This window comes from Triticum dicoccoides, chromosome 7B (genome assembly GCF_002162155.2).
Source record: "Triticum dicoccoides isolate Atlit2015 ecotype Zavitan chromosome 7B, WEW_v2.0, whole genome shotgun sequence".
Classification (NCBI taxonomy): domain Eukaryota; kingdom Viridiplantae; phylum Streptophyta; class Magnoliopsida; order Poales; family Poaceae; genus Triticum; species Triticum dicoccoides.
The window spans coordinates 96,050,763-96,069,973 of record NC_041393.1 but is presented as its reverse complement, the minus strand read 5'-3'; positions in this window follow the sequence as shown (position 1 = coordinate 96,069,973).

The following is a 19,211-nucleotide window of genomic DNA, read 5'->3' as shown; positions in this document are numbered from 1 at the left end:
GTTCATTTGCGCAATATAATGCTTGTTGATTTAAAATTTTACCTCTTGTGCGACCGTTTATAAAATCTGAGAGTTGGCCAGTCGTCGGCTTCTGCCCCCATGTAACTAGTACCGGGGTGTTCGGGATAAATCTAAACACTCTTTATCCAAGTTTTTGGTCCTTTAAGGAGGTGTCTAGCGCAACAAACAAGGCAATCGGATTATACAGCTTTATCACCCTCACTTAGCCATAGGAGTTCTATAATTTTAAATTTTGGCATAGCCCCTGGTATTCGGAAGGCCGAACTTGGGGCGCTATACACGCCTAAATCGGACAAAGACCGATTCCTCGCCTAAAGCGGAAAAAATCTTTAAGGATTTGAGACTTCTTGAACAGCGACCAGCTCTCGCCGCATCATGACAGTCAGTTTTCGGCTTTCTCTACTGAGGTGCTCGTCCAGAAGAATCGGGAAACAAACGCAGTAGTTCTCCCTTTACTACCCTAGCCGATATAGCGAAACATAGGGTAGCAAGCACAAGAGTTGGGCAACCCAACTATTGGCCCAAGACATGATTCGGAGCTGATGCATATAATGATATAAGTTCGGGGTGCCATACTGTTAAAAGTGTTCGGACTTTCTTGCCGTGTTATGGGGTACACTGAAGCTCCTGGCGAACTGAACGTACCAGAATGTACTGGTGCGATTTGTAATAAATAAACAGACAAGGAAAAAATGAAGTAATAAGCTGACGCTACAAATTATTTTCCATTGTTATTTGATTGATACGTCTAGGCGTATGTATACAAGTAGTGCGATAAGCAAATAAGGCTATTTGACATGCAATGACCAAGAGTGAGCTGCGTGTGGGTATGTCAAACGGGTATAGTGATCATTAGCAAAGACCACCTGGGTATTCCCTTGTACGTCAAACTCCTTGCTTCCTTGGTGTATCCGTCCCATGATGGGTCCGATGATCAGGTTATCATAAGATCCTCAAGAAGAGAAAAATCCTGAAAGAAAGAAAAAGGTGAAGGTATGTGGATCCAGGGGCGGTTGAGCCGCATTGTGGACCATGGTCTAGTTGTGCCTCCATCTATGCCCATGGTATTTTAAGTGCGTAATTATGTACGCGCGGCACAAATTTCATCGCTTGATTGGGACTAAGGCGGAGGCCGAATTTCTAGTTAAGCTTTGGACGGGCCGGACGATCCTGTTGCAGAGTAGTTCGGACTCGCTTGATGGTGTCTGGGGGCTTTATTGCCGAATTGAGGGTCTGCCTGAGAAGGCTGCTCTGTACTTCTGCTGCAAGGGCCGCGGTGTGCTCCTCCGTATGGAGAGAGTGCTCTGTATTTCCATTGACTGTTATAATACCGCGGGGTCCGGGCATCTTGAGCTTGAGGTAGGCATAGTGTGGCACCGCATTGAATCGAGCGAATGCGGTTCGTCCAAGCAGTGTGTGATAACCACTGCGGATGGGGACGATGTTGACGATTAACTCCTTGCTTTGGAAGTTGTCCAGGGATCCGAAGACCACTTCCAGTGTGATTGAGCCTGTACAACAGGTTTCTACACCTGGTATCACACCTTTGAAGGTGGGTTTGGTGGGTTTGATCCTTGAGGGATCGATACCCATTTTGCGCATTGTATCCTGATAAAGCAGGTTTAGGCTGCTGCCACCGTCCATGAGGACTAGTTTGAGGTGGAATCCATCAATAATAGGGTCAAGGACCAGTGCGGCTGAGCCGCCATGACGAATACTGGTCGGATGGTGCCTGTGATCAAAGGTGATTGGACAGGAAGACCATGGGTTGAACTTTGGGGCGACTGGCTCCATCGCGTAGACGTCCCTTAGTGTGCGATTCCCCTCGCACTTGGGGATATGGGTGGCATATATCATATTTACCATTTTGACTTGGGGAGGAAATTTCTTCTGTCCCCCTGTGTTCGGTGGCCGGGGCTCCTCATCGTCATCACTATGCGACCCATTTTCCTTGTTTTCGGCATTTAGTTTGCCGGCCTGTTTAAATACCCAACATTCTCTATTGGTATGGTTGGCTGGTTTATCGGGGGTGCTGTGGATTTGACATGGATGATCGAGTATGCGGTCCAGACTGGACGGGCCCGGGTTGTTTCTTTTAAATGGCTTTTTCCGTTGACCGGACTTGGAGCCACTGAATCCGGTATTGACGGCCGTGTCTTTGGTGTTATCGCCATTATTGCGATGCTTGTGTCTGTTGCGTCGGGGCTTGTCGTTGCTATCTATGGTGTCTGAAGTGCCAGGCTTTCCTGATGTGATGTTGCTACGAGCCAACCAGCTATCCTCGCCCGCACAAAAGCGGGTCATGAGTGTCATAAGGGCTGCCATGGATTTCGGCATCTCTTGGCCGAGGTATCGGGCAAGCCACTCGTCACGGATGTTATGCTTAAAGCCCGCGAGGGCTTCGGCATCCTGACAGTCGACGATTTGGTTCTTTTTAGTCAAGAACCGAGTCCAGAATTGCCTGGCTGATTCTCCGAGCTATTGGGTTATATGACTTAAGTCATCAGCGTTTGGTGGTCGCACATAAGTTCCCTGGAAGTTATCAAGGAATGTGTCTTCCAGGTTCTCCCAACAGCCAATGAAATTTCCGACAGACTATTCAGCCAGTGTCGAGCTGGCCCTTAAGTTTTAGTGGGAGATACTTGATGGCATGGAGATCATCACCGCGGGCCATGTGAATATGGAGAACGAAATCTTCAATCCATACCGCGGGATCTGTTGTCCCATCATAAGGTTTGATGTTTACGGGATTAAACCCTTCTGGGTATTCATGCTCCATTACTTCGTCGGTGAAGCATAGGGGGTGTGCGGCGCCTCTATGCTGGGCTACATCGCGATGTAGTTCAGATGAATCTGGTTTGCTGTATTCGGCCCGGGCGGATTTGTATTTAGTATATCCAGCGTGGCGGTCATCATCACGTGTTGGGGCGCGCCCTCGCGATCCGTAGATCGATCTTGACTGTCCTGCTTTGTTTTCCAATTTGTCTTGCAGGTCATGCGTGTAACCCCGGGCCTTCGTGCTTCTATTTGTTTGGCCTCGGGGTGCGGGCTAGTGTTCGGACTGATATGCCGCTTTGTCTCGGCCACGCGGTGGTCGGTCAGTCGCATCCTATGCTAGTAGTATAGGCTCTAGTGCCTCGTCCTCGAATTGAGGTAATAACCTACGCCTCGGGTAACTTTTGGTTGGGTGCTCGAGTCTGTATTCCTCGGCCGCCAGGACCTCAGTCCATCTATCTGTGAGCAGATCTTGATCAGCTTGAAGCTGCTGCTGTTTTTTCTTCAGGCTCTTTGCAGTGGCTATAAGTCAGTGCTTGAAGCGCTCATGCTCGACGGGATCCTCAGGCATGGTAAATTCTTCATCGCCGAGGCTCACCTTGTCTTCGGAGGGGGGCATGTAATTATCATCTTCCGAGTCTTCATTCGTGGCCTGTTCGTCAGGGTTAGCTTGCCCATCCTCCCGTCCGGCCTATTCGAAGCTTGGCTAGGGCGGGATTGTCGTCGTATTCGGTATCATCCGGAGTGCTATTATATCTTGTGCCGGTATCATTGTTTCTACCCTGGCGTGGTCTAGAGCGGCATTGCTGACGTCAGCGCTTCGGCTGCTTCTCTGGAGGATTATCCTCTGTTACATCATTTTGATCCTCGTCATTGTTTTCTTTGGGTGTGTCCACCATGTATTTGTCATACGATGAGGTGGCTGTCCAGCGCCCTGTGGGCGGTGGTTCTTGTTCTTCTCCGGCATCGTCGTCCATATCGTCGATGTCTTCGGAGTCGAAATCAAGAATGCCAGTTAAGTCATCGACAGTGGCTATTAAGTGGGTGGTGGGTGGGTAACGAATTCCTTCGTTGTCCGCTTCCCACTTAAGACGGACATAGTTCGGCCAAGAGTCTCCTGACAAGGAGAGAGACTTTAATGAGTTTAGCACGTCGCCCAAAGGCGAGTGTTGAAAGATGACCGTGGAGCTAAACTCCAAGATCGGCGCCCAGTCAGATCCGATGGGCGCGGATACGCGCGGTTCGGAGCCTATGGCCGGAGATGAGTCCGAGGGTCTGATGACACATACCTCATTGGAGGTGAAACCTGTGTTCGGGTCTATCGCCGTTGAGTGTGCGGCTTCCGTGGCAGGGTCCACCCTCCTGCCCTTGGATGGCACGATCTGCACTAGAACTAAGGCCAGGGCAGCTGCAGGTGCGGTCTCCTGAACACCGTCCGATGGCAGATCTAGGTCATGCTCATCGTGGTTGTAGGGTGCACCTATCATGGGCTCAGATCCGTCGAAGATCAAGTCTCCGTGGATGTCGGCAGTGTAGTTCATGCTTCCAAACCTAACCTGATGGCCAGGGGCGTAGCTATCGATCTGCTCCAGATGGCCAAGCGAGTTGGCCCGCAGTGCGAAGCCGCCAAATGCGAAGATCTATCCGAGGAGGAAAACCTCACCCTGGACCGCGTTGTTGTAGATGATTGAAGGAGCCATCAAGCCTTATGGTGACGACACAGTGGAACTCTCAATAAAAGCACCAATGTCGGTGTCAAAACCGGTGGATCTCGGGTAGGGGGTCCCGAACTGTGCGTCTAAGGCTAATGGTAACAAGAGGCGGGGGGACACGATGTTTACCCAGGTTCGGGCCTTCTCTATGGAGGTAATACCCTACTTCCTGCTTGATTGATCCTGATGATATGAGTATTACAAGAGTTGATCTACCACGAGATCATAGAGGCTAAACCCTAGAAGCTAGCCTATGATTATGATTGTTGTCGTCCTACGGACTAAACCCTCTGGTTTATATAGACACCGGAGGGGGCTAGGGTTACACACAGTCGGTTACAAAGAAGGGCATCTACATATCTGAATTGCCAAGCTTGCCTTCCACGCAAAGGAGAGTCCCACCCGGACACGAGACAAAGTCTTCAATCTTGTATCTTCATAGTCCAACAGTCCGGCATAAGCATATAGTCTGGCTGTCTGAGGAACCCCTAATCCAGGACTCGCTCACCGACCTCGAGAGATCCTCATCTTCGGGGGATTCGCTGGACCCGAAGGCGGTGGAGAGCGGGTCCATTCCGGCGGCCTCCTCTCTCAAGGCCATGGATGACACCAAGGTGTTGTCCCGAAGGATCCCAGGCTAGGGAGAGACTCAGGAGGCCGTCAGGGCGGCGTCGGAGGGTGAAACCTCAGCCACCGGACAAATGGGGGAGCAAATCCCCATGGAGACTGGCGATGGGGGCCATATTCAGTTCGGCCCCCAGCTGAGTACGGTCCCGGAGACCTATGCGGCTCCGGAACCCGGCAAGCAGCCTCCTTCAAAAGGAGGCAGTGCACCAATTCCGCCGGTGACCTCTGTCCAGCCAGAGGCGCTGGACACTCTAATGGAAGCGCTTCGAAATGCTTCCATTGTTGAGGAACACTGTACCCTTATGGGTACGGATGAGAGGATTCGGTCCGCGAAGAGCGGACTGACCGAAGCCTACACAAGCCTTCTAATAGGCTTTGAGGTAAGCAATGCAATTACTAAAAAGAATGTCACAGTATAGACAGTAGCCCCTGAGACACTGTCCGGTGTTCGAAAAGAAAAGCCGGACAGAGGATGAAACAAGTTTCGCATGAGACTAACCAGATGAGTCAATATGAACAAGCAGGCATTGTTACTAGTTGCTACCTCTCATACTGCTGAGGTTTCCGGACTAAAGCAGAGTCTGGAGCGGGCCGAGGAAGAGCTCGGCCACGTGAAAAAACAGGTAGGGGATAAACAAGGTATGCAATGACCTTTTGTATATCAGAAAGGATAGATATGATTTGTAATGACCATAGTGCCATTTTATTTGTAGGAGCAGCAACCGAGGTGGAGGCTCTCAAAAAGGAGCTAGCCGAGGCCAAAAATAAAGCGGCAATGGAACAAGCCGCCCGTGAAAAACATGAGGCCAGGGTGAATGAGGTCTAGCAAGAGATCCAGGATGCCATGAAGAAATGTGAGACCTTGGAGCGCAACATTGCGGATCAAGAGTCCGATACTTGCCAAGGCCCGCCAAAGCGCACACGATGCCCGGGTTGAAGCCCGGGGCGCCCTCCAGGAAGTCCAGGAGGCCAGAAAAATCGCGGCGGGTAAGGCCTTTATTATGCAGAGCAAATATATGAAGAAAAGGTTCCTCTTACTGACCCAGATTTGGAGTTCTCTAGGGGCGTTTGTGGATCTGCCGCGCAGAGTTTCAGACATTGCGAAGTTCTTCCGGGCCAAAGAGGGGAGCTCCATGGAGAAGTTGTTTTGGTCGCAATACCTTGCACCAAAACATCCGGTGCCCTTTAGAGATCAGCTTAAACAGCTGGTCGAACTGCATAGGGCGGCCGAACTAGCCATGAAGGATTTAATAATCTGACTATGGCCTGCCGAAGCCATACCCAGGACCTACTTCGGGCTCGTGAAGCGGCTGGTCAATGACTGCCCTCGGCTTGATGCCATCAAGCAGTCGGTCTGCATCGAAGGCTCGCGAATGGCCTTCGCCCGAATCAAGATACAGTGGGTGAACATGGACGCCGTGAAGCTTGCGACCGAGGGACCGCCCGCGGGCAAGGAGCACCGCACGCCCGAGCGGTATTTTGATGATGTCCTGGAGGGATCCCGCATTGTGGCGGAGCAATGTGATAAGGATATTATCTTTAAATGAATACATTCATGTTATCCTGTCCCGTACTATGAAACAAGGTCGTGATGAAATATAATGCTTGTTTTTTTATTTAAATTTGTATCTCATGTGCGGCCGTTTTTATTGAATCTGAGAGTTGGCCAGTCCTCAGCTTCAGCCCCCACGTAGTTAGTACGGGGTTGTTCGGGATGGAAACTAAACACTCTTGATCCAAAGGTTTGGTCCTTGAAGGAGGTGTTTAGCGCAACGAACAAGGCAATCAGACTATATAGCTTTATCACTCTCACTTAGCCATAAAAGTCTATAATTTTAAACTTTGGCGTAGCCCCTAGTATTCGGAAGGCCAAACTTGGGGCGCTATACACGCCTAAATCGGGCAAGGCCGATTCCTCGCCCAAAGCGGAGAAAATCTTCAAGGATTTTAGACCTCTCGAACAGCGACCAGCTCTCACCGCATCATGATAGTCAGTTTTCGGTTTTCTCTACTGAGGTGCTCGTCTGGAAGAACCAGGACACAATCGCAGTAGTTCTCCCAGCGCTACCTTAGCCGATATAGCGGAACGTAAGGTACCAAAACATGGGAGCCGGGCAAACCCAACTATTGACCCAAGACATGATTCGGAGTTGATGCATATAATGCTATAAGTTCGGGGTGTTGCACTGTTGAAAGTGTTCGGGCTTTTCTTTCCGTGTTATGGGGTACACTAAAGCCCCTGGCAAACTGAACGTACCAGAATGTACGGATGCGATTTGTAATAAATAAATATTTAAGTAAAAAGGGAAGAAGAAATGTAATAATAAGCTGACGTTGTACATTATTTTCCATTGTTATTTGAATGATACGTCAAGGCGTATGTATACAAGTGGTGCGATAAGCAAAATAGGACTATTTGACATGTCCTAACCAAGAGTGAGCTGCACATGGGTATGTAAAACAGGTATAGCGATCGTTATCAGAGACCACCTGGGGATTCCCTTGTACGACAAAGATCCTTGCCTCCTTGGTGTCTCCGTCCCGTGCTGGGTCCGGTAATCAGACTATCAGAAAATCCTCCAGAAAATAGGGACCTGAAAGGAAGAAAAGTGTGAAGGTATACGGGTCCTGGGGCGGTTGAGCCGCGTTGTGGGCGTATTGTAGTTGTGCCTCCGCCTATGCCCATGGTGATTTTAGTGCATAATTATGTACGCGCAGCATGAATATCACCGCTTGACTGGGACTAGGACGGAGGCCGAATTGCTAGGCGAGCTCAGGCCATGCTGGCCGATCCTGTTGCAGAGTGCTCCAGACTCGCTTAGCAGTGTCCGGGGGCTTTATTGCCGAATTAGAGGTCTGCCTAAGAAGGCTGCTCTGGACTTCTGTTGCGAGGGCCGCAGTGTGCTCCTCTGTATGGAGGGAGCACTCTATGTTTCCGTTGACTGTTATAACCCCGCGAGGACCTGGCATCTTGAGCTTGAGGTAGGCATAATGTGGTACCGCATTGAATCTAGCAAATGCGGTTCGTCCAAGCAGTGCGTGATAGCCACTGCGGAAGGGGACGATATCAAAGATTAACTCCTCGCTTCGGAAGTTGTCCGGAGACCCGAAGACTACTTCCAGTGTGATTGAGCCCGTGCAACAGGCCTCTACACTTGGTATGACACCTTTAAAGGTGGTTTTGGTGGGTTTGATCCTTGAGGGATCGATGCCCATTTTGCACTTTGTATCCTGATAGAGCAGGTTCAGGCTGCTGCCACCGTCCATAAGGACTCTTGTGAGGTGGAATCCGTCGATGATGGGGTCGAGGACCAGTGCGGCCGAACCACCATGACGGATACTGGTCGGATGGCCCCTGCGGTCGAAGGTGATCGGACAAGAAGACCATGGTTTGAACTTTGGGGAGATTGGCTCCATCGCATACACGTCCCTTAGTGCACGCTTCCGCTTCCTCTTGGGAATATGGGTTGCATAGGGTGGCAGAACTAGCCATGAAGGATTTAATAATCCGACTATGGCCTGCCAAAGCCATACCCAACAGCTACTTTGGGCTCGTGAAGCGGCTAGTCAATGACTGCCCTCGGCTTGATGCCATCAAGCAGTCGGTCTGCATCGAAGGCGCGCGAATGGCCTTCGCCCGAATCAAGATACAGTGGGTGAAGATGGACGCCGTGAAGCTTGCGACCGAGGGACCGCCCGCAGGCAAGGAGCACCGCACACCCGAGCGGTATTTTGATGATGTCCTGGAGGGATCCCGCATTGTGGCGGAGCAATGTGATAAGGATATTATCTTTAAATGAATACATTCATGTTATCCTGTCCCGTACTATGAAACAAGGTCGTGATGAAATATAATGCTTGTTTTTTTATTTAAATTTGTATCTCCTATGCGGCCGTTTTTATTGAATCTGAGAGTTGGCCAGTCCTCAGCTTCAGCCCCCACGTAGTTAGTACGGGGTTGTTCGGGATGGAATCTACACACTCTTGATCCAAAGGTTTGGTCCTTGAAGGAGGTGTTTAGCGCAATGAACAAGGCAATCAGACTATATAGCTTTATCACTCTCACTTAGCCATAGAAGTCTATAATTTTAAACTTTGGTGTAGCCCCTAGTATTCGGAAGGCCAAACTTGGGGCGCTATACACGCCTAAATCGGGCAAGGCCGATTCCTCGCCCAAAGCAGAGAAAATCTTCAAGGATTTTAGACCTCTCGAATAGCGACAAGCTCTCGCCGCATCATGATAGTCAGTTTTCGGTTTTCTCTACTGAGGTGCTCGTCCGGAAGAACCAGGACACAATCGCAGTAGTTCTCCCAGCGCTACCTTAGCCGATATAGCGGAACGTAAGGTACCAAAACATGGGAGCCGGGAAAACCCAACTATTGACCCAAGACATGATTCGGAGCTGATGCATATAATGCTATAAGTTCGGGGTGTTGCACTGTCGAAAGTGTTCGGGCTTTTCTTTCCGTGTTATGGGGTACACTAAAGCCCCTGGCAAACTGAACGTACCAGAATGTACGGATGCGATTTGTAATAAATAAATATTTAAGTAAAAAGGGAGAAAGAAATGTAATAATAAGCTGACGTTGTACATTATTTTCCATTGTTATTTGAATGATACGTCAAGGCGTATGTATACAAGTGGTGCGATAGGCAAAATAGGACTATTTGACATGTCCTAACCAAGAGTGAGCTGCACATGGGTATGTAAAACAAGTATAGCGATCGTTATCAGAGACCACCTGGGGATTCCCTTGTACGACAAAGATCCTTGCCTCCTTGGTGTCTCCATCCCATGCTGGGTCTGGTAATCAGACTATCAGAAAATCCTCCAGAAAATAGGGACCTGAAAGGAAGAAAAGTGTGAAGGTATACGGGTCCTGGGGCGGTTGAGCCGCGTTGCGGGCGTATTGTAGTTGTGCCTCCGCCTATGCCCATGGTGATTTTAGTGCATAATTATGTACGCGCAGCATGAATATCACCGCTTGACTGGGACTAGGACGGAGGCCGAATTGCTAGGCGAGCTCAGGCCATGCTGGCCGATCCTGTTGCAGAGTGCTCCAGACTCGCTTAGCAGTGTCCGGGGGCTTTATTGCCGAATTAGAGGTCTGCCTAAGAAGGCTGCTCTGGACTTCTGTTGCGAGGGCCGCAGTGTGCTCCTCTGTATGGAGGGAGCACTCTATGTTTCCGTTGACTGTTATAACCCCGCGAGGACCTGGCATCTTGAGCTTGAGGTAGGCATAATGTGGTACCGCATTGAATCTAGCAAATGCGGTTCGTCCAAGCAGTGCGTGATAGCCACTGCGGAAGGGGACGATATCAAAGATTAACTCCTCGCTTCGGAAGTTGTCCGGAGACCCGAAGACTACTTCCAGTGTGATTGAGCCCGTGCAACAGGCCTCTACACTTGGTATGACACCTTTAAAGGTGGTTTTGGTGGGTTTGATCCTTGAGGGATCGATGCCCATTTTGCACTTTGTATCCTGATAGAGCAGGTTCAGGCTGCTGCCACCGTCCATAAGGACTCTTGTGAGGTGGAATCCGTCGATGATGGGGTCGAGGACCAGTGCGGCCGAACCACCATGACGGATACTGGTCGGATGGCCCCTGCGGTCGAAGGTGATCGGACAAGAAGACCATGGTTTGAACTTTGGGGAGATTGGCTCCATCGCATACACGTCCCTTAGTGCACGCTTCCGCTTCCTCTTGGGAATATGGGTTGCATAGGGTGGCAGAACTAGCCATGAAGGATTTAATAATCCGACTATGGCCTGCCAAAGCCATACCCAACAGCTACTTTGGGCTCGTGAAGCGGCTAGTCAATGACTGCCCTCGGCTTGATGCCATCAAGCAGTCGGTCTGCATCGAAGGCGCGCGAATGGCCTTCGCCCGAATCAAGATACAGTGGGTGAAGATGGACGCCGTGAAGCTTGCGACCGAGGGACCGCCCGCAGGCAAGGAGCACCGCACACCCGAGCGGTATTTTGATGATGTCCTGGAGGGATCCCGCATTGTGGCGGAGCAATGTGATAAGGATATTATCTTTAAATGAATACATTCATGTTATCCTGTCCCGTACTATGAAACAAGGTCGTGATGAAATATAATGCTTGTTTTTTTATTTAAATTTGTATCTCCTATGCGGCCGTTTTTATTGAATCTGAGAGTTGGCCAGTCCTCAGCTTCAGCCCCCACGTAGTTAGTACGGGGTTGTTCGGGATGGAATCTACACACTCTTGATCCAAAGGTTTGGTCCTTGAAGGAGGTGTTTAGCGCAATGAACAAGGCAATCAGACTATATAGCTTTATCACTCTCACTTAGCCATAGAAGTCTATAATTTTAAACTTTGGTGTAGCCCCTAGTATTCGGAAGGCCAAACTTGGGGCGCTATACACGCCTAAATCGGGCAAGGCCGATTCCTCGCCCAAAGCAGAGAAAATCTTCAAGGATTTTAGACCTCTCGAACAGCGACAAGCTCTCGCCGCATCATGATAGTCAGTTTTCGGTTTTCTCTACTGAGGTGCTCGTCCGGAAGAACCAGGACACAATCGCAGTAGTTCTCCCAGCGCTACCTTAGCCGATATAGCGGAACGTAAGGTACCAAAACATGGGAGCCGGGAAAACCCAACTATTGACCGAAGACATGATTCGGAGCTGATGCATATAATGCTATAAGTTCGGGGTGTTGCACTGTCGAAAGTGTTCGGGCTTTTCTTTCCGTGTTATGGGGTACACTAAAGCCCCTGGCAAACTGAACGTACCAGAATGTACGGATGCGATTTGTAATAAATAAATATTTAAGTAAAAAGGGAGAAAGAAATGTAATAATAAGCTGACGTTGTACATTATTTTCCATTGTTATTTGAATGATACGTCAAGGCGTATGTATACAAGTGGTGCGATAGGCAAAATAGGACTATTTGACATGTCCTAACCAAGAGTGAGCTGCACATGGGTATGTAAAACAGGTATAGCGATCGTTATCAGAGACCACCTGGGGATTCCCTTGTACGACAAAGATCCTTGCCTCCTTGGTGTCTCCATCCCATGCTGGGTCTGGTAATCAGACTATCAGAAAATCCTCCAGAAAATAGGGACCTGAAAGGAAGAAAAGTGTGAAGGTATACGGGTCCTGGGGCGGTTGAGCCGCGTTGCGGGCGTATTGTAGTTGTGCCTCCGCCTATGCCCATGGTGATTTTAGTGCATAATTATGTACGCGCAGCATGAATATCACCGCTTGACTGGGACTAGGACGGAGGCCGAATTGCTAGGCGAGCTCAGGCCATGCTGGCCGATCCTGTTGCAGAGTGCTCCAGACTCGCTTAGCAGTGTCCGGGGGCTTTATTGCCGAATTAGAGGTCTACCTAAGAAGGCTGCTCTGGACTTCTGTTGCGAGGGCCGCAGTGTGCTCCTCTGTATGGAGGGAGCACTCTATGTTTCCGTTGACTGTTATAACCCCGCGAGGACCTGACATCTTGAGCTTGAGGTAGGCATAATGTGGTACCGCATTGAATCAAGCAAATGCGGTTCGTCCGAGCAGTGCGTGATAGCCACTGCGGAAGGGGACGATATCGAAGATTAACTCCTCGCTTCGGAAGTTGTCCGGAGACCCGAAGACTACTTCCAGTGTGATTGAGCCCGTGCAACAGGCCTCTACACCTGGTATGACACCTTTAAAGGTGGTTTTGGTGGGTTTGATCCTTGAGGGATCGATGCCCATTTTGCACTCTGTATCCTGATAGAGCAGGTTCAGGCTGCTGCCACCGTCCATAAGGACTCTTGTGAGGTGGAATCCGTCGATGATGGGGTCGAGGACCAGTTGGGCCGAACCACCATGACGGATACTGGTCGGATGGCCCCTGCGATTGAAGGTGATCGGACAAGAAGACCATGGCTTGAACTTTGGGGCGATTGGCTCCATCGCATACATGTCCCTTAGTGCACGCTTCCGCTTCCTCTTGGGAATATGGGTTGCATAGGGTGGTAGAACTAGCCATGAAGGATTTAATAATCCGACTATGGCCTGCCAAAGCCATACCCAACAGCTACTTTGGGCTCGTGAAGCGGCTGGTCAATGACTGCCCTCGGCTTGATGCCATCAAGCAGTCGGTCTGCATCGAAGGCGCGCGAATGGCCTTTGCCTGAGTCAAGATATAGTGGGTGAAGATGGACGCCGTGAAGCTTGCGACCGAGGGACCGCCCTCAGGCAAGGAGCACCACACGCCCGAGCGGTATTTTGATGATGTCCTGGAGGGATCCCGCATTGTGGCGGAGCAATGTGATAAGGATATTATCTTTAAATGAATACATTCATGTTATCATGTCCCGTACTATGAAACAAGGTCGTGACGAAATATAATGCTTGTTTTTTTATTTAAATTTGTATCTCCTGTGCGGCCGTTTTTATTGAATCTGAGAGTTGGCCAGTCCTCAGCTTCAGCCCCCACGTAGTTAGTACGGGGTTGTTCGGGAAGGAATCTAAACACTCTAGATCCAAAGGTTTGGTCCTTGAAGGAGGTGTTTAGCGCAACGAACAAGGCAATCGGACTATATAGCTTTATCACTCTCACTTAGCCATAGAAGTCTATAATTTTAAACTTTGGCATAGCCCCTAGTATTCGGAAGGCCAAACTTGGGGCGCTATACACGACTAAATCGGGCAAGGCCGATTCCTCGCCCAAAGCGGAGAAAATCTTCAAGCATTTTAGACCTATCAAACAGCGACCAGCTCTCGCCGCATCATGATAGTCAGTTTTCGGTTTTCTCTACTGAGGTGCTTGTCCGGAAGAACCAGGACACAATCACAGTAGTTCTCCCAGCGCTACCTTAGCCGATATAGCGGAACGTAAGGTACCAAAACATGGGAGCCGGGCAAACCCAACTATTGACCCAAGACATGATTCGGAGCTGATGCATGTAATGCTATAATGATTCGGAGCGGTCGTGATGTAATATAATGCTTGTTTTTTTATTTAAATTTTTATCTCCTGTGCGGCTGTTTTTATTGAATCTGAGAGTTGGCCAGTCCTCGGCTTCAGCCCCCACGTAGTTAGTACGGGGGTGTCCGAGATGGAATCTAAACACTCTTGATCCAAAGGTTTGGTCCTTGAAGGAGGTGTTTAGCACAACGAACCAGGCAATCGGACTGTGTGGCTTTATCACCCTCACTTAGCCATAGGAGTTTGACAATAGAAATTTAGGCGCAGCCCCTAGTATTCGTTAGTCCGAACTAGGGGTGTTGTAAACACCTGATTGGATAAAAACCGATCGATCGCATAATGCGGAAAAAATTGCAAAAGATTTGAAATCTCTCGAACAGCTGACTGGCTCACGCCGCATCATGACAGTCAGTTTTCGGCTTTCTCTACTGAGGTGCTCATCTGGATAAACTAGGACACAATCGCAGTAGTTCTCCCTTTACTACCCTAGCCGATATAGCGGAATGTAAGGTAGTAAGCACAGGAGCCGGGCAACCCAACTATTGATCAAAGACATGATTTGGAGCCGATGCATATAATGCTAAAGTTCGGGGTGACGAACTATGCTGTAAAAAAGTGTTCGGACTTTGTTGCCGTATTATGGGGCGTAATGAAGCCCCTGGCGAATTCAGACGTACCAGAGTGTACGGGTGCAATTGATAAGAATATCAAAAAAAAAGTAATAGGATAATGCCGCAGAAATTGGGCCACCAACTATTTTCCATTATAGTTTGATTTAATACGTTTAAGCGTATTTGTACAAGTAGTGCGATAAGCAACAGGGCTATTTAACATGCCATGACCAAGGGAGAGCTGCGTGCGGGTCCTTAAAACAGGCATAACGATCATTTAAAGAGACCACCTGGAAATTCCCTTAAACGTCAATGCTTCTTGCCATCTTGGTGTATCCGTCCCTTGATAGGTCCGACAATCACGCCTCCAGGAAAGGCCTCGGGAAAAAAACAAACCTGAAAAGAAAAAGAAAAAGTGAAAGTATGTGGGTCCAAGGGAGGTTGAGCCGTATTATGGACCATGATCTAGTTGTGCCTCCGTCTATGCCCATGGTATTTTGAGTGCGTAGTTATGTACGCGCGGTACAAATGCCGCCATTTGGTCGGGACTGGGACGGAGGCCGAATTGCTAGTCGAGCTCTTGACGAGCTGGACTGTCCTGCTACAGAGTAGTTTGGACTCGTTTGACAGTGTCCGGGAGCTTGGCCATGGAATTAAGGTTCTGCCTGAAATGGCCGCTCTGTGCTTCTACGGTGAGGGCAGCGGTGTGCTCCTCAGTATGGAGGGAGCGTTCATGTTTCCATTGACTGTTATGACACCGCGTGGTCTAGGCATCTTAAGCTTGAGATAAGCGTAGTGTGGCACTGCATTGAAACGAGCGAATGCGGTTCGTCCGAGCAGTGCGTGATAGCCGCTGCAGAAGGGGATGATATCGAAGATCAACTCTTCGCTTTGGAAGTTGTCCAGGGATCCAAAGACCGCCTCCAATGTGATTGAGCCCGTATAGCGGGCCTCTACCCCTGGTATGACTCCTTTAAAGGTGGTTTTTGTGGGCTTGATCCTTGAGGGATCAATACCCATTTTGCACACTGTATCCTGATAGAGCATGTTCAGGCTGCTGCCACCGTCCATGAGGACTCGCGTAAGGTGGAATCCATCAATGATTGGGTCGAGGACCAGTGCGGCTGAACCGCAATGATGGATACTCGTTGGATGATCCCTGCGATTGAAGGTGATCGGGCAGGACGACCATGGGTTGAACTTTGGGGCGACTGGCTCCATCGTGTAGACGTCCCTGAGCGCGCGCTTACGCTCCCTCTTGGGGATATGGGTAGCGTATATCATGTTCACCATTTTAACTTGGAGGGGAAACTTCTTCTGTCCCCCTGTGTTCGATGGCCTTGCCTCCTCGTCATCGTCCTTGCTTTGCGACCCCTTCTCCTTGTTCTCAGCATTTAACTTGCCGGCCTGTTTAAAAACCCAACAGTCTCTGTTGGTATGATTCGCTGGTTTATCAGGAGTGCCGTGGATTTGACATGGACGATCGAGTATGCGGTCCAAGCTGGACGAGCCCGGATTGTTTCTTTTATATGGCTTCTTCCGCTGACCGGACTTAGAGCCACTAAATCTGGTGTTGACCGATGTGTCCTCGGTGTTGTCACCATTACTTCAACGCTTGTGTCTGTTGTGTCGGGGCTTGCCGTTGCTATTTCTGGCTTCAGAAGTGCCAGGTTCGCTTGTATTGTTATTGCTACAGGCTAGCTAGGGATTTGGCATCCGGACAGTCGACGATCTGGTTCCTTTTAGTTAAGAACCTAGTCAAAAATTTCCTGGCTGACTCTCCGGGCTGTTGAACTATGTGACTTAAGTCGTCGACATCCGGAGGTCGGACATATGTACCCTGGAAGTTGTCGAGGAAGGCGTCTTCCAAGTCTTCCCAGCTGCCAATTGAGTTTTCGGGCAAACTGTTCAACCAGTGTCGAGCAGGTCCCTTGAGTTTTAGCGGGAGGTATTTGATGGCGTGAAGATCATCACCGCGGGCCATATGAATATGGAGGAGAAAATCCTCAATCCATACCGCGGGGTCTGTTGTCCCATCATATGATTCGATGTTCACGGGTTTAAACAATTCTGGGAATTCATGTTCCATTACTTCGTTAGTGAAGCAGAGGGGGTGTGCGACACCTCTATATTGGGCCAAGTTGCGACGTAGCTCGGATGGAGTTCATCTGCGGTTTTTGGCACGGGCGTGGTTATGTTCGTCATGTCCGGCCGGATGGCCATCATCGCGCATCGGGGCACGCCCCCGCTATCCATATATCGATCTGGTCTAACCTGCTCTGTTTTCCAGGTCGTGTCGCTGGTCATATGTGTATCCTCGAGCTATTGTGTCTCTGTTTTGATGGCGAGGTAGTGCGGGCTGGTGTTCGGCTTGAGTTGCCACTTTGTCCCGGCCACATGGTGATCGGTCAGCCTCATTACGCGCTGGAAGGACGGGCTCCAGTGCCTCGTCATCGAATTGGGGTAACAATTTGTGTTTCGGGTAACTTTTGGTTGGGTGCTCGAGGCCGTATTCCTCGGCTGCCAGGACATTATAGTCCATCTGTCATTGAGTAGATCTTGATCACCTTGAAGCTGCTTGATACGTCTCCAACGTATCTATAATTTTTGATTGTTCCATGCTATTATATTACCCCTTTTGGATGTTTATGGGCTTTATTTTACACATTTATATCATTTTTGGGACTAACCTACTAACTGGAGGCCTAGCCCATATTGCTGTTTTTTTGCCTATTTCAGTATTTCGAAGAAAAGGAATATCAAACGGAGTCCAAACGGAATGAAACCTTCGGGAGCATGATTTTTGGAACGAACGTGATCCAGAGAGCTTGGAATGCAAGTCAAGAAGCTCCCGAGGACCCCACGAGATAGGGGCCCCTGTAGGGTGCGCCCCCTGTCTCATGGGCCCCTCGGGCGGCCACCGACGTACTTCTTCCTCCTATATATACCTACGTTCCCCGAAAACATCCAGGGGCACCACGAAACATAATTCCCACCGCCGTAACCTTCTGTATCCGCGAGATCTCATCTTGGAGCCTTTGCCGGCACTCTGCCGGAGGGGGAATCGACCATGGAGGGCTTCTACATCAACATCCTTGCCCTCCAACGAGTTGTGAGTAGTTTATCACAGACCTACGGGTCCATAGTTATTAGCTAGATGGCTTCTTCTCTCTTTTTGGATCTCAATACAATGTTCTCCCCCTCTCTTGTGGAGATTTATTCGATGTAAACTCTTTTTGCGGTGTGTTTGTTGAGATCCAATGAATTGTGGGTTTATGATCAAGTTTATCTATGAATAATATTTGAATCTTCTCTGAATCATTTTATGTATGATTGAGTTATATTTGCAAGTCTCTTCGAATTATCAGTTTGGTTTGGCCTACTAGATTGGTCTTTCTTGCCATGGCAGAAGTGCTTAGCTTTGGGTTCAATCTTGCGGTGTCCTTACCCAGTGACAGAAAGGGTTGCAAGGCACGTATTGTATTGTTGCCATCGAGGATAACAAGATGGGGTTTATATCATATTACATGAGTTTATCCCTCTACATCATGTCATCTTGCTTAATGCGTTACTCTGTTCTTATGAACTTAATACTCTAGATGCAGGCAGGAGTCGGTCGATGTGTGGAGTAATAGTAGTAGATGCAGGTAGGAGTCGGTCTACTTGTTATGGACGTGATGCCTATATACATGATCATGCCTAGATAATCTCATAACTATGCACTTTTCTATCAATTGCTCGACAGTAATTTGTTCACCCACCGTAATACTTATGCTATCTTGAGAGAAGCCTCTAGTGAAACCTATGGCCCCCAGGACTATCTCTTATCATATTTGCTTTCAATCTACTTTTATTTGCATCTTTACTTTTTGCATCTATATTATAAAATACCAAAAATATATTTATCTTATCATACTATCTTTATTAGATCTCACTTTCGCAAGTGGCCGTGAAGGGATTGACAACCCCTTTATTGTGTTGGTTGCGAGTTCTCAGTTTGTTTGTGTAGGTGTGTGGGACTTTTTAGGAGCCTCCTACTGGATTGATACCTTGGTTCTCAAAACTGAGGGAAATACTTACGCTACACTTGCTGCATCACCCTCTCCTCTTCGAGGAAAACCAACACAAGCTCAAGACGTAGCACTGATGTTGCTTCTTTTTCAGGCTCCTTGCAGTGGCTATTAGCTGGCGCTTAAAGCGCTCATGATCGACGGGCTCCTCAGGCACGATAAAGTCTTTGTCACCGAGGCTTGCCTCATCCTTGGAGGGTGGAAGATAATTACTATCCTCCGAGTCTTCGTTAACGTCCTGTTCATTAGGGCTGACTCGCCCATCCTCCCGTTCATCCTGTTCGGAAGTTGGTTCAACGGGGTCTTCATTGTCTTCGGCATCGTCCGGGGTATTATTTTCTCTTGTGCCGATATTGCTGTTTTTTCCACGACATGGTTTAGAACGGCGTCGTTGACGTTGGCACTTTGGCTGTATCTCAGGAGGCTTATCCTCGACTGGATCCTTTTCATTGTC